Source organism: Mastomys coucha, unplaced genomic scaffold, assembly GCF_008632895.1.
Source record: "Mastomys coucha isolate ucsf_1 unplaced genomic scaffold, UCSF_Mcou_1 pScaffold16, whole genome shotgun sequence".
NCBI lineage: Eukaryota > Metazoa > Chordata > Mammalia > Rodentia > Muridae > Mastomys > Mastomys coucha.
Window position 1 is genome coordinate 99,413,088 of NW_022196898.1, and position 10,681 is coordinate 99,423,768.

At 46.1% G+C, this 10,681-nt stretch overlaps 1 long non-coding RNA gene across 2 annotated transcripts; it reads right to left on the reverse strand.

The window, feature by feature from the left end:
- Positions 1-2,026: 2,026 nt before the first annotated feature.
- Positions 2,027-5,895, reverse strand: LOC116094403. Of its 2 annotated transcripts, none has more exons than XR_004120088.1 (3): positions 5,822-5,895; positions 3,421-3,580; positions 2,027-2,186 (listed from the first exon to the last, which is right to left on the reverse strand). It is a non-coding gene; the product is annotated as an uncharacterized LOC116094403 (long non-coding RNA). The 2 variants fall into 2 exon arrangements; XR_004120089.1 differs by having other exon boundaries at positions 2,027-2,190.
- Positions 5,896-10,681: the final 4,786 nt, after the last annotated feature.

Genomic DNA, 10,681 nt, shown 5'->3' on the forward strand with positions numbered 1-10,681 from the left:
TTTAGAAAGAATACAAGTGGAACCCCACAGTGAGAGGATGCTCTTGCATTGCTATGCCACTGTGCCATGCTTTGCTGGTCTTCACTTCATAGAGAAAAATAAACCAAAGAACTTCCTGTGGTACTCCAGCTTCTTCTAGCTGCGTCTGTCTGCAGAGCCTTGCTGTCTCTGCTGGATTGTGCTGCACCTGCTGGTTCATGTGTGGTGTTTGCTACTGAACTGGGCTGCTGGTATCCTGACAGTGAAGAATGGAATCACCCCCAAGGAACTACTTCTGAAGGTCCACAACGCCTTTTCCTATTAACCTTCTCTCTCCCTTACCTCTGGTCATGGCTAGAGAGGAGGTTACAAAGTTTAAGAACCCTAAATAAAGTAGGTTTTGAAAAAAATCTAAGTCTACAGTCTGTCAGTCTGTCTATTTACTGTGGGCCGGCCAATCTGGGCCTACCTCAACCCGCGGGGAAACGGGATTCAGATACAAGTCAACAAGGCATCGGGCAGAAAAATTATGGCAGATACAACACAAAAGGAGTGCGGAATCTGAATGTATTTCTCAAAAATGGTATCAGACTTTTACAGTCATTATAAAAGAGAAAAGAAAAATCTGGCAGCTCAGCAGTTGAGGTACATCTGAGGCCACCTGAAACACACTGGGTCTAAAGCAGCCACCTCTTCTGGACAGGTGCTGCACCCCAAGGCCGAGTGCTCTAGGCCCGGGGGTGAGGGGCGGCTGCGGATTGCATGAGGCTCGAAGCTGGACTCTCTCTGCTGCACACATACATACACACTCGACTCAAAGAAGGTCCTGCCTATCCTTAGTAAACCACCCACTATGCTAATCTTCTGGGCTAGCAAAGGTATGTCCCAGGGGGTCCCATTCTTGCTAATTCCTAGGATTGGCTCAGCTGCAGTACTGAGAATAAGGACTCTACTTGACCTTGCCCTGGGATAAACAACTCCCATTCTGTAAACTTCAACGCTCTAACCCCTCATAATCTCCCTACAATGCCAGAGGCAATGTGGTAATGTGTAAGATTGCCTACAAAATTCCAAGCCAGTTTTGGCTAAGATGTTGGAACATTGGTAAAGGTCAGAGGGCAATGTCCAATTTTGTTTAGCTATAGTAAATCATATCTTGGTGGGCACCTATCATGCAAGTGCTTCCATCGACCATTGCAAGGACATATCTGGGCTACATCTGAGTTAAAGAATGCCAAGGAATTAACTCCAAGAGACTGGCTTCCTTTGAAGCTTTTTTGCCTCCGGTCTGTGGCCAGGCTTTTGGGCTTATCACAAGACTTCATTGGAGTGGGAATGGCATCTAGCTATCTATCTCTCTTCTTTTTTTACACTACACATTCTGAGCAGTTCCACCAAGGGTGAGATGCTATCTTATGGTGATTTTTATTTACATTCTTCTGATTGGTAAGGTTCTGTGTTTGCTCATGTACTTGTTGACAACTTGCACGTCTCTTTTGAGAGTTGTTCACACAAGACACCAAAATAGACACTCAACTAGAAACCCACAGATAAGCCAGGCTAGGACCAGTCCACAGTGATACATTAATGGAATTGTTTGTGTGCCCACAGTGTGATTTAATTCCAAGCCCATCATATCCAAGAATCACAGTAAAATAATTAAAAACAAGATTTAAAAAGTCATTAAGAAATCCCACATTTTATTAGATCGTGCCAGTGATCCCAGTACCAAGAAGGTAGAGGCAAGAAAACTATGAAGTTTGAGGTCATCCTGGTCTATAAAACAAGATGACAGGGAGAGGGAAGAAGGGAGGGGCAGAGGTGAGGGGGGAAGGGAGGAGGAGGAAGGTAGCAGAGAGGGAGGAAAGAAGAGGCCTTGTTTTACAAATATGCCTTTGCTATCCTGACCTTCCCTTACTCCCTGCCGCCATGCTGCCGTGCCGCCGTGCCGCCGTGCTGCCGTGCTGCCGTGCTGCCGTGCCGCCGTGCCGCCGTGCCGTGCTGCCATGCCGCCGCCGTGCCACCATGCCACCGTGCCGCCGTGCCGCTGTGCCGCTGTGCCGCCAGCCATGCTGCCATGCCGCCGTGCTGCCGTGCCACCATGTCTGTCTTCAAAGCCAGAGGGGACAGTCCTGCTGCAGCACGCTGCTGTTGCTCAGTCTTCCTTCCCTTTCTGAGAACTCCATCATGGCGAACAGCTTAGCGGCCTGTCTATAAAAAGGAATCTTGACAGGGAGAGGCTTGATTCACTTGGGTCGAGGAGGGCATCTGTCTATCACTGGGGAGGGGCACCCCACACTGTCAGTTTTTTGTCTCACCAACAATACCTCTTATAATTTTGGTTTCCATCACGTTGTCACATGGTTTTTTACACATCGGCCATTGTCCCTGTGTCAATGCTATGATACAATCACGAAGGGGGAGAAAAGGTTTACTGGACTCACAATTCGAGGTCACACTGAACGACTCAGTCCCATCACATCTAAGAGTTGTCTCCTCTGCAGTGCATTCTCACTCTCCTTATATAGGTCAGAGCCCAACCTAGGGTATGGTACCTCCCAAAGAGGGCTGGGTCTCCCACAGCAAATTATCCTAATTAGGAGAAGTCCCTCATAGGAATGCCCGCAGGCCAACCTGATATACACATCCTCTTTGAGGCTCTCTCCTGCTGTGACTCTAGACTGTGGAAGATCAATCATTAGAACTAACCACCACAGTCACCAGGAGAAAAAAGCGTGGAGGGAGATGGAAATGTGATTGTGCACAATGGGAGCAAGGCCATCTTCCCACTGTCTAGTAACCTGTCCACAGACAGAGGACCACACTGTGGTTACCCGCCCTGATAACACCCGCCACAAACCAGCAAGTGCAGGCAGACACTTCAAAAGAAGCAAATGAGGCAACTGGCCCTGCTTCAAAGGGCACAACTCCTGTAAACAAATGTGGTCTGCTTTGAGCATGAGCCACTAAGCAACCCCGAGTAACTTGCTGAGTTAGGTCATCCACCCAGCAGTGGAGAATATTTTCATTCCAATCAAATAAGAAGCTAATGAAGCTATGTAAACAGCTGTCCTATCCGGCCACTAACCTGCTATGTTGGGGCCACTCTGAGCTCTTTTGTGGTAAGACTCAAAAGAAACAAAACCCAGAGTGGAAGAGGGGGCAGAAGAGGTCCCAACCTCACCTCCTTCCCCAGCTGTTTTATCACCTCCAAGTCCTGAAGGAATGTGTTTCTCTCCTGAGGCCTCACTCCAGGCCTAGCTAAAGGTCTCATCTCAGCTCTGCCACAGACAAAATTCAATTATCTCAAGTGCCTTCCTGCTAAAACTCTCCACTGCAGATTGCAAAAATCTAGGGAACTGGAATCTTTTCTTTTTTTAATGTTTTCTGGGTGCCTAGAAATGTAATACTTGTCAAGTAGGTAAGTGGGTGAATACTCACAGAGAAGCTGGGATTCTGATTCCGTGCTACAGTATAGTACATCCCAGAATGGATATACCTGAGCAATCTCCTACAACTTAGAGCCTGGGGAGTTCTCCAGAGATACTACTTCTAAATGGTGATAGAGGCGTCCTCAGCCAGAGATTAGTCATTTCATTTCCTAGAAAAACAGTGGGGGGTTGGGGGAACAGGAAGTTAATGGTAAATTGAGAGAAAGAAGTTCTACCCAGTCCTCATCCATGTGTGGAAGAATATTCTCATATTATCTGACCTTTGGAGGGGAATGTCCCAAACTGCCTCTAAGCCCGTTCCATCCAGCAAACCTCTCTGAATCATTCAAGAGCCATGCTGGTGTGGGAAGTTATTGCACCAGTGTTTTTCTTAACCATCACAAGTCTTTCAACATCTCAGAGAAGCTGCTCATGGCCTGCGCCTCCTGCATCTGGACATATGAAATCCAGCATCTGAAGTTCTTTGGGTTTGGCAAAACAATTGACCTATCTATGAATTCACCTACATCGGGACCACCAAGATGTCTGGATAACATACGGGTTTGATGGCTCCCCCAAGAAATTATTCAGATCCTATAGGTTCTGATCTAGAACGATCTCCTTCCTTAACCACCTCCCACATGACCTTACACACCGAAACAGCTCAGAGACTCACAACAAGAGGAAGTGCTGAGGGTAAATGACTGCTGGCTGACCAGCCTAAAATGGGACATCGTTCCTCCAAGGCTCAGAAATATTGTGAAAGGATAGGAAGAAAGCCTCTGTAAGACCCAGAGAAAGAGCTGGAGTGCTGTCTCCCAAGCAAGACATGGCCAGTGCCCTCTTGAAATCTCAACGGCTATGATTATCTGCATAAGACTTCTACAAGACTGGGCCCATCAGCATTCCTAAGCACGCATTAGGTTTCATCCCTCCTTGAGTTACAGTTGTTGGGAGAGAGAGAGGTATTTTCTTAGCCCAAATTCCTATAAATGATCCTTCACCTCTGCTCCTGTGAACAGTCTAAGTTAGACTCACTGAGTCATACATACCAACAAAAAGAAAAAATAAAGTTTAGAGGTGACACCTTCTAGAAAGTCTCTCTGCTGGCTTCTCCCAGGTGCAAGAGCTGATCCTCCCTACCCCACTGTGATTGCCAATGATCTGATCTGACTCTCCCAGGCACAAGAGCTGATCCTCCATACCCCCCACTGTGATTGCCAATGATCTGATCTGACTCTCCCAGAGCTGATCCTCCCTACCCACCCCCACTGTGATTGTCAATGATCTGACTCTCCCAGAGCTGATCCTCCCTACCCCACTGTGATGACCAATGATCTGATCTGACTCTCCCAGAGCTGATCCTCCCTACCCACCCCCACTGTGATTGTCAATGATCTGACTCTCCCAGAGCTGATCCTTCCTACCCCACTGTGATGACCAATGATCTGATCTGACTCTCCCAGGCACATGAGCTGATCCTCCCTACCCCCCACTGTGATTACCAATGATCTGACTCCTTTCATGTAACATGCTCCAGGAGGGAGGGCGGGAGACTTGCCTGCTTGCACCCTGGCATCCCTAGGGTTCTGAATAGTGTTAATGAATTGAACAGATAAAATTTATACACTCTAGAGATGGCCAGCCAGCCAGAGCGGATGATCTTGTCTAGCACTCCCAGCTTGTCAGATCCCCAGCCTCTCTCCTCCCCATCTCTTTTTTCTCAAACCCCAGTAACCTTTAACCTTTAACCACTTGTTACCCAACCATACCTTTGCGTCCTTTTTTTGTTTTCTGATTCTGGAAATACAGTTTCCCTACATAGCGCTTTCTGTCTTGCAAGTCACTATGTAGAGAAGCTGGCTTCAAGTTCCCAGACATCACCTGTCTCTGTCTCCCAAGTACTATCCCTATGCTTTTGATCAAGTTATCCCTTAGTCTTCTGAGACTGTCACAATGCATCATTTCTTCCATTCCCGTCTCACTGCCACTTCTAGAAAAGTCCTACTCATTCTGTGTCAGATCAGGCATCTCCTTTTAAAAAGCTGCTGCATCCCCACAACTCCGGCAAACCCTCAGGGGTATATATGCCCCCCTCTGCCCTTTCCATATTGTATGCCAGTCTCTCTGTCTCCCCTGGTTTAATACACTACACTGTAAACTCCTTGAGACTGTGAACCATGTAGTCCCTCCTCCTTCCCCTCTCCGCCCCCTCCCCCTCTAATCCTCCTTTTCCTCTTCCTCCTTCTCTGTTATGATCTCAGGTAGCCCAGGCTTGGCTACAATTCACTCTGTAGCTGAGGATGGACCTTGAGTGCTAGGAATACAAGGTTGCACAACCACATGCGGTTTAGATAGTGCTGGGAATCTAGGCCTATCATATGTCAGGTCAGAGCCACGTGTTTGCCGACCTGGTCCAGAAAGTCCAAGTCTCACCGTCCGTTGACACGCTAAAACAGGTAGAAAAGAAGCTCATGGTTCCGAGCTCCTTCGACAACGTCACAGGAGAAACAAGCTCGCACCAGGAAGCACAGTGAGCAGAGAACACGGCGGGGAAGCTTAGAACACGGGGTAGGGGAAGGGAGGAGGGTAAGCTTAAGTAGTGGGAAATTCCATCCATCAACAGGTCAGTCATGGTGGCTTCTGGGTGAGTCAGCCCTCAGATGCTTTATTGAACCCAAAGATTACATTTTGAAATGTAAGAAATGCAAGTCGTCTTTTTTTTTCTGAGGGCCTCCAGATCCTGGTTTTCTACAGCTGCTTTAATGAGCAACTACACAACAGTGACTTCGAACAGCACCACTGTACTATCTTGCAGAGCCAGAGATATCCCAGACAGGATGAGAGTGAGGCTAACACCAAGGCCTCAGCAGGTTTGTGTGGACTCTAAAGGCTTAGTTAGGATCTGCCCTTGCTTCTCCAGTCTCCAGAGGCCTCCAACCCTGCATGAGCAAAGGCATCTCCTGTGACTTCACTCTCAGCCCCCACCTCTGTCTTAGAGAAACCCGTCTGGTTCCACTGGGCCACCCAAGTAGTCCAAAATACCTGCCCCCCACCATAATCACATTGGCAAATCCCCTTTTTCTAGGGAAGACAACTTGTCCACAGGTTTCTTAAATAGAGTAACGTGTTCAAAGTTTCCCTGGGGTCATTATCCTGCCTATGTTGGATCTGAGGATCTCCTATAGGAAAAACACAGGACTGCTCTGCTCTTCCAGAGGACAGAGTTCAATTTCTAGCACTCACATGGCTGTTCACAACTGTCTGTCACTCCTGTCCCAGAGCCTCCTCAGGCACCAGACCCACACATGATGCACAGATGTACATGCAGGCAAAATAGTCATACAGAAAAAAATTAACTTAAAGAAACTTTTTAAAGAAATTTAACGGTTAGTATTACAGCAAATTGTAATAGAAGCATGTATATGTTTCTAAAGCTCCTAAGCAACAGGAATTGACAAAAGCAGGGGCATACACCCAAAAATAGTTTAAAAAAAAAAGGGTTATAATATAGCATTTTAATTGGTTTTACCCATTAATATATAGTTATAAAGAATAATAAAAATACAAATATATGGGGCTGGAGAGATGCCTCATGGTTAAGGATATACACTGTTCTTCCAGATGATCCAAGTTCAGTGCCTGGCACCTACATTGATGCGGCTTACACCTGTAAGTCCAGTGCCAGGGCCTCTTCTGGCCTCTGCAGCCACTGCACACATAACTACATTTAAATAATTTAAATGAATCTTTTAAGTAAATAAAATCATTTAAAAAATAAAATAAATTTTTAAATACAAATATGAATGTGATACTGTCGTTCATAAAGAAAGTGGCAGTTGAGCTTTCCTGCCTTTGTTCTCCTTGGTTCCATAGCAGCTAGAAGACATCAGTGTCAGCAACACTTGTAGCATAGACATCGGACTAAAAGACATGAAGAGTCTTTTTCTTTTAAGAAAAATTAGGAAATAACTTGAAAAGTAATGTTTACATTTTATGAATATTGTGGATGTCATGAGGTTTTCTACTTACAAGATACTAAAGAGAAAACTGGAAAAGATTTCAAATGCTGTATGTGCCCATGATGGGAATGTATGGTTACTGCAGCCTACACTGGAGCAAGACACATTAATGCATCAGCATTCGACAGCAGGCCAGGACTGGAGCAGGGGACAGCTGGACAAACGGGCTGAAAACAACAGGATCCGCCTTCCCCTCCAGAGCAACTGCCAGCCAACTGCCCTGTAGGCTGGGGACACCACTCAGTCATAGAGGACTTGTGTGCATGTTCAAGGCCATGTTTATTTGCTAGACACCATTTTTTTTTTAAAGCAAGCAGCTGGTAGCAGTGACAGACAGTGTCTGTTTTCCACATCGCTTGCAACGGAAGAGAGAAGACGTTTAGAACTCTTTGAAGCCTTGATTGAGGGCTGCTCTACTTTTTAAAAACAACCTCTTCTAGCTCAATGAAGTTGTCCAGCTTTCTCAGGTTAGGTCACATGAACTTAAACCTGTTAAACCCTTCTTAGTAATTATGTCAGTGTGTTTATCAGAACAAGAGAGGGAGCCCATAAAGAGAGCTAAAAACATAATAAAGCCATAAATAATAAATTGAATCATGAAGGCAATTAAAACCTAGACCCAAGAGCGCAGAAGAAATGGGAGGGTGGGCGTTGCTCAGCAGCTGAAAGAAAGCTGAGGAGAAGCTGTGAAGCATAGTGGGTTGGGCAAGAACTGAAGACCGTGATGCCTGAGCACACTCACGTTCCTCTGCTGAAGGGGAATGAGAAGCAGATGAGGCTGCTGGGGTGTGTATGTGTGTGTGTGTGTGTGTGTGTGTGTGTGTGTGTGTGTGTGTGAGTGAGGGTGTGAACATGCATATGGGGGGTTCGGGTGTGTGTGTGTATGAGTGGGTATGGGTGGGTGTGGATGTGTGTGGATATGTGGGATGGCTGTGTGTGCATGCATGCATGCACGTGGGTATGCATGTAGGGGGGCACATGCATGTGGTAGATGTGGGGGAGGAGTGTGTGTGTATGCATATGTGCATGTGTATATGTATGCATGTGTGTATACATGTGTGTGTGTGTGTCTGCAGATATGTGTGTACAAGTCTGCATGTGAAGACCAGAGACAAACATCAGCAATCATTACTCAAGTGCTACTCTGTCTTCTCTTAATGGGATTATTTAGACAACAGTATGAGCACACAAGATGATGTGTGCTGGTACACCATGAAACAAAGATATGAAGAGAGAGAGACCCAGCCAAGTTGGGTCACTGCAGTAATCTCCGTGGAGAGGAAGGTGTCTTGGACCAAAGTGTGGCTATAAAGGTGAAGGAAAGGATGCATTCATGGCTGTCCTTGGCGGAAGGCATCTTAGTTTCTTTTCCTGTTGCTATGATGAAATATCCTTCATCATAGAGATCCCTCATCAAAAGCCACTGCAGGAAGGCTTTATTTGGGCTCACAGTTGAAGATACAGCCCATGCTGTAGGACAATCAGGAAAGAGGCTCAGCATACTGCATCTACCACGGGGAACAGAGATAAATTAACATCCATGCTCAGCTCCATCTCTCCTTTTCATTCAGTCCAGACTCTAGCCCATGAAATGGTCTTGCCCACAGTTAAAATGGATTCTCTTATCAATTAACCTAACCAAGGTAATCCCACAATGGCAATCTCAGGGGCTCGTCTCCCAAGTGACTCCAGACTCTGTTAAGGTGACAACACCAATCATCACAGAAGACTTAACAAATCAGCAGAGGGGCTTAACATCTTGGAGAAAGTCATAGAGGATTCTAGGGATGTTGGCCCATGCTCCACCAGAGAGCATCCCACTATCTATGTATCAACAGTGTGATTTCCACACAAATACAAGACCAGACTGCATAGCTTATATCCTCTGAGGGATAATTATGGCAGAGCTCTGTGCCTGACACACCCAAGGGTGTATGAAGTTCTATGTCACTGAAACCCAAAATGTGCAGTCTAGAACAAAAGGTGAGACTCAAAGCAGATCATAAAGGACTAAGAGTATAAAAGACAAAAATATGTATGACAGATGTGCCAGCATTTGACTACATGCTACAAACATAAAAATGCACAGATGTTCCCCCCATAATCCACCAAAAAACCTGCTGAGTAGAACCTCAGCAAGAGAGCTTGTAGGAAATACTGACTGAGTCGAACTACCCTGGGCTGCATCATTGCTGAAAAATTCATACTCATACCCAGAGAAAAGAAAATCAGAGATGCTCTTTATGAGAATATAAAACAGTAACCTAATCCCAACCCTTGCCCACTAACAGGCTGATGTTTGAAGAATTACAAACTCTTAACATTGTGAAATGACACTAATGAATTGAATAGATTTGTTTCCCAAACTCCTGGGTGTTGTCAAGACATTCAAAGGGTCAGTTTGACCACACTCAGGAAATGACTGAGGGATGTGTGCACCTTCATGCAGGAAACTCCAAATTGTGAGAATAAATTATTGCACATGAACACTGTATTCATGCCAAAATTGACTAGCAATTGACTAGCACTGTTCCAACATCTATTCAAAGGCAGCCAAAGTCTCTCCCATGGGTGTGTATGACTTCCGCCAAGGCCAAATGAAGTCATGCCAACCTGGGAAAAATACAGCAGATCCTTCAGGATTTGGGAAGAGAGCTTCTATTGCTGGAAACATGCGAGAGCACTCCAGGACTCTTTCTCCTAAAAGCAAGCTGTCCCCAGAGTTCGATTCCCAAGTTCATCCACAAATGTTCAATGGCCGCTCTTCCTACAACACTCCACAAACTCGAGCAGGAGGCTGAGGAAGTATATGTGTAGGCAAAAGTAGAGGGATGAGTAGGGCTCGTCCATGAAGAAAGAAAAGTTCAAAGTGACGTGTTCGTGCCACAAACCTGCTACAAGGCACCCTCGTGGCTGGGCCTCGGGGCAGGCTTAACTGCACTCATTACTTCCTTTCCCTCACACTGCCTGTAGCCTGTCTGGCTCAACGCTCTAGGTAAAGATTCTGCTAGGGTGGGGTGAGACTTGTAACAAAAAGAGGAATCACACAAGGGTCCCGGGGCTCACAGCATTCACACAACAGGGCTGACTGAGAAAGGCAGAACTCGACCAGGTGGGCAGGCCTCAATGTATTCTTTCCAGAATCCATTCTTCAGGCGGGGGAGTTGCTATAAGAAGACAAGCTCAATATTTATTAAAAGATAATGGAGTGGAGAGGCCCTTGGCCCTGTGAAGGTTCTATGGCCCAGT